The sequence below is a fragment of the Arachis hypogaea genome, chromosome 16 (assembly GCF_003086295.3).
Source record: "Arachis hypogaea cultivar Tifrunner chromosome 16, arahy.Tifrunner.gnm2.J5K5, whole genome shotgun sequence".
Classification (NCBI taxonomy): Eukaryota; Viridiplantae; Streptophyta; class Magnoliopsida; order Fabales; family Fabaceae; genus Arachis; species Arachis hypogaea.
Window position 1 is genome coordinate 38,240,442 of NC_092051.1, and position 5,299 is coordinate 38,245,740.

At 42.6% G+C, this 5,299-nt stretch overlaps 1 non-coding gene across 1 annotated transcript; it reads left to right on the plus strand.

Moving 5' to 3' along the window:
- The first annotated feature begins 4,718 nt into the window (after window positions 1-4,718).
- LOC112761141 (small nucleolar RNA R71) lies at window positions 4,719-4,825 on the plus strand. Its single transcript, XR_003181550.1, has one exon. It is a non-coding gene; the product is annotated as a small nucleolar RNA R71 (small nucleolar RNA).
- Window positions 4,826-5,299: the final 474 nt, after the last annotated feature.

Consider the following 5,299-nt stretch of genomic DNA (forward strand, 5'->3'; position numbering starts at 1 on the left):
ATTTAGCTTAAAAAGGACAAGCATACAATAAGCAAGATGGAATTGAAAACAGGCAATTTGACTAGCAAGCATAGACCTAGGCAAAAGCAAACTTAAAGACAGAATTGAAAATTCCTAAGCTACTATGGAAGCATGTTCTATTTCATACATGATTTTCCTTATTTAAAAAAAAACTTGAAAAAGATGGGACAATAAGGGAACTCCACCACCTTTTAATCATGGGGTTGCCCATGCTCTCCCTCTTGCTTGTCCTCTTTGCGTCCACTTGTGCTTCCTTGTATCCATGCTAGTCTGGCTCTTTTTTAGTCTTCAAGTGCCTTTCTTACTGATTCATGACTCTTCTCCACCCTTTCTCTTTCTTCTCGTGCTAACTCATCCTTCACTTCGTCATATTTTGTGATTCCCGGATGTACTATAGGTAGCTGTCCGACTAAGTATCCGAGTCTGGCTAGTATGTTTACATGATTTCCACTTTCACTCATGTAAACCCCTTCAGAGAATGCCCTGTGCTCGTCAAAGAGTTTTGCTTGTTCTATTTGTTTTCGATGCATCTCATGTATGTGTGCACCTTGATGTGCTTAGATGTTGATTAGCTTCTAGATAGATTCTTGTTGTTCATTTTGCCTTTGTTCTATCCTGTGGAAGGATTCACCCCATTGTTTTCCTTGTTCCAATTGCTGCTCCATCATTTGCTTCTACCACTCCCCTTGTTGATTCATCCATCTCGAGAGCGATTCCTCTTGACGGCCCATCATCTGTAATTGAAGCTCCTTCTGTGCCTCTTGATGCTCCCAATATTGCCTAGATTTCTTGTAATTGGTGCATGTTCAAGGTGGCTGCGGCTTGCTCCTTTGGGTTTTGCCCTTCTACAGTTTGCTGGGCTACCCTCTTTCTTATCCTTCGTTGAGGTAGGGGAGATGTAACAGCATGCATACGCTGGACAGTAATTGGGATACCAACTTTTATCCATTCGGGGTTTTCATCTTCGAACACTACCCCGGCCTTGTCACACAGGCGGAAAATGGTGCTGGGATAGCCTAACCTTTCTCCAGAATCACTTTTCTCAACCATCTTCCTAATGCCTTGGGCTATGAGCTCGTGCACTTTGATCTCTCCCCCTTTAAGTATGCATTGCACCATTGTTGCTCTCTTAAGATTCACCTCTGAATTGTTTCCGGCAGGAAGGATGGATCTCCTTACAATTTCGAACCATCCCTTTGCTTCAGGGGTGAGATCACCTCTTTTAATAAATTTGGGTTTTCCATTGGGATCTCTCATCCAGTCTGTCCCTTGTATGCAGATATCTTTCACAATCTGGTCATAATTAGGATTACCATCTATTCGAGATTGATAACTCTCTTCCTCAAATGGTATAGTTCATAGCTTCAGCACTCTCATGATGCTCATGGGACTAAAATCCACCGTCACTCCTCTCACAAAGCTTATATAAGACTCCTCTTTCTTATCATACCTCACCGCATTTGCGTAGAACTCTCTCACCAGCGTTGCATTTATTTTTGCGGTGACCGGATCAGTGAGAAGCTCCCATCTTCTCTTTTCTACCTTCTCTGTGATTTTGGGGCACTCAGTTTTCTTGACTTGAAAGCCTAGCTCATATATGATCTCCTTATCATCCATCCATCCAAATTAGAGTGCATGATAAAAAGTTCTAAACTTCTTTTCATCGAAAGGGCGTTGCTCTATAGGCTCCTTCCCCTTTCTTCTTTTAGAGCTTGATGATGCCATGAGTGACTTTTGAAAAGTGAAGGTGTTAAGGTTAGTGATGAGTGGTGGAATTCGGTTGGGTTTGGATAGGGTGTGGCTTGGATAGTTGTACTTCGAGAGTGAGAAGTTTGAAGAAGTGGTTGCTGGAATGTGAAGGGAAGTACGAACTAGGACTTACTTATATAGGAAAATGATGAGTGAATGAAAGGTGTGGATTGATGGGGTGGTTGTGTGATGGACGGATGGGGTTTAGCATGGGATGAGCACAAGGATCATCATCTTAATGATGGGGTTGGTTCAATTTCTAAGCTTGTTCTCCTTCTAATGTTGCATGGCAACAATTTCCAATGCAATCCTCTTGAAGACACGTGTATAGTCTTCTCTTTTTGTGGTGGCCGAACCCTTCAATTGCCCCATCAATTCTCCTACAAAATAAAAGAAATGTGATTAAAAGAAAACTTGTGGAAAGTGGTGGCAAAATTAAAAGAATAACTACTTTTTAAAGTTTTTGTTTCTAACTACTAAGTGCTGTTCATGAGTGCACACCAACTGACTAACTCAACATCCATGTATGCAACATTGGCAACACCAAACTTAGTTTGGTGCCATGTGGTGTAAAAGATTTGTTCAAGGCCCCTAAGAGTGACATGATATGGGTTACATTTATGTCCTCTTAGTGTGCCTTGAACACCAAACTTGTTCCTCACTATATGTTGCACAAAAGGATTCATTCAAGTGCATGTCAAGTTGAGTTGTAATCCCTGAACCTTGCTTTATTAACTACTTTTTAAAAACATGTAAAACATGGGTTGCCTCCCATGAAGCGCTTCTTTAGCGTCACTAGCTTGACGTTCTACCTTTGTCATGGTGGTTGGTAATGCTTCAGATCTTCCCCTCTTGCAGTAAACCTATATCCATTGGCTTCATCAATGATCTCCACATGTTCTAGGGATAGAACTTTGTTGATGGTGAAAACCTTAGGTAACTGAGATGGGATGGTGGGGAGATGAGGTAGGATATCTAGGAAGTAAGCTGAGATCACTTTATCCCCTGGAGAGAAATCTTCTGTAGGGATCTTTTTATTCCTCCATCTCCTTAGTACTTTCTTCTTTGTATCTTTTGCTGTTATCCTGCTCTTTGTGGTCTCTTTCCCTAGGGAGATTTTATTGCTGGTCTCATATGATTCTGGTGGTTTTGGCTCCACTTGAGTTTCCTTTAGCTCTGACAGCTGCTGATTCTCTTGTTCATCACCCAAAGGAATTCCAGGGTGTACAGCTTGTGCTTCAATACTTTTTTCTCCCACCATTGCTCTGTCATGCTCTGCCCTTAGTTCCTTGCCTTCCTGACTTGCTTCTTGTGAGGGTTTGAAGACGTTGAAGGTGAGTTGTTCGTCATGTATCCTCAGTATTAGCTCTCCTCGCTCCACATCTATGAGCGCTCTGGCTGTAGCTAAGAATGGTCTTCCCAATATGATTGGGTGAAGGTGACTTTCTTCCATTTCCAGTATGACAAAGTCTGTGGAAAGGAAGTAGTTCCCAACCTTCACCAGCACATTTTCAACCACTCCAATTGCTTGTTTTTGAGTTTTGTCCGCCAGCCTGATGATTATGTTTGTGGGCATCAGTTCATTGATTTGCAGCCTCTTTATAAGGGATAAAGGCATTAAGTTGATGCTTGCTCCCAGATCACAGAGTCCTTTGTCAAACATTGTTTCTCCTATGGCACAGGGGATGTGAAAACTCCATGGGTCCTTCCTTTTTGTAGGCAGCTCTGGTTGAATGAGGGCACTGCACTCCTTATTCATCACTATGGTTTGTCTTCCCTTGAGTGAGTTTTTCCTGGTCAGCAGCTCCTTCATGTACTTAATGTACGAGGGCATTTGTTGGAGGACCTTGATGAATGGTATGTTTACATGGAGAGATGCAAATATGTCAAGAAACCTTGAGTATATTCTCTTCTCTACACCACCATTGAGTAATTGGGGAAAGGGTGCATAGAGTCTCAGCAGCTCCTTCTGTGTAATTGTGGTTTCTTGATGATTCTCTTCCTGCTTTCCTGCTGATGTATCTTCAGGTTGTTCTGATGGTTTGTTCGGCTCTTCCTCAGTCTCCTTATCACTTATAGTAACCATCTTGCAATCTTCCCATCTGACTTTCTTTATTTCACCTCTCGGATTTTTCTCTATGTCACTTGGGAAGCTATCAGTAGGTTTGGGAATCTTCTCAGATAGGTATCCCACTTGAAATTCCAGCCTCTTGATTGTGTCTCCCTGATTCTTGATATTGGCTCACACCTCCTCTTTGAACACCTTGTTATCTTGAATCTCCTTGCATATGCCTTCAAGTAGAGTCTCAATCATTGATAGTCTTTCTTCCGATGATGGAGAGTTTAGATTGGAAGGATGAGAAGGGCCATTTTGACTTTGGTATGAATGTTGAGAAGTGTTGTTGGGTGGGTGTTGGTATGACCTCTGTGTGGAGTGTTGGTGAGTTGCATTGTTGTTGGGGTTATGGCGTCTCTGACCTTGGCCTTGGTCTTGTTGATTTCCCCACCCAAAATTTGGGTGGTTCCTCCAACCAGGATTATATGTTTTGGAGTATGGGTCATGGTGTTGCCTAGGTGAATTCCCAATGTAGTTAGCTTGTTCCTGATCACCATCTGCTTCTTCATTCACTCCTTCTTGGGTTGCTGCTGAAGTGGTGATTGCTGCTACTTGATTCCTCTTCATCTTCTTGGTGAGGTCAACTAATTGCTTGGTAATCATCTTGTTTTGAGCTAGCAGTGCATCCACATTGTTCAGCTCCATCACTCCTCTAGTGTTGCCTCTTTCAGAAGCATAGAAGTAGTCATTCTCTGCTACAGTCTCAATGACATCTATGGCTTCTTCAATGGTCTTCTTCTTGTTCAGAGATCCCCCAGATGAGTGGTCTACTGCCTTCTTTGATTCATACGAAAGGCCTTCATAGAAAATGTGCAACTGCACCCATTCATTGAACATATCTGGCGGGCATCTTCTTGTCAAGTCTTTAAACCTCTCCCATGCTTCATATAGAGTCTCACCATCCTGCTTCCTAAATATTTGTACCTCAGCTCTCAACCTGTTGATCCGTTGAGGAGGATAGAATCTTGCCAAGAACTTGTTCACCACATCTTCCCAGGTTGCTAAACTCTCCTTTGGAAAGGATTTCAGCCATTTAGATGCTTTGTCCTTGAGCGAGAAGGGAAACAGAAGTAGTCTATAGGTGTCAGGATGGACACTATTAGACTTCACAGTATCGCATATCCTCAGAAAGGTGGTTAGATGTTGATTGGGGTCTTCTTGGACACTTCCTCCGAATGAACAATTGTTCTGAACAAGGGTGATGAGCTGTGGCTTTAGTTCAAAGTTGTTGGCATGTATGGTTGGCCTTTGGATGCTACTCCCACAGTTTTCTGGGTTTGGGTTGATGTAAGAACCCAGAACTCTTCTCTCTTGCCCAGCCTGATGCGCTGGACCTTCTCTGCCATAGTTTTGAGCCTCTTCTTCATGATGGTTTTCCATATTCTCATCCATGTCTGGTTCAAAGTACTCTTC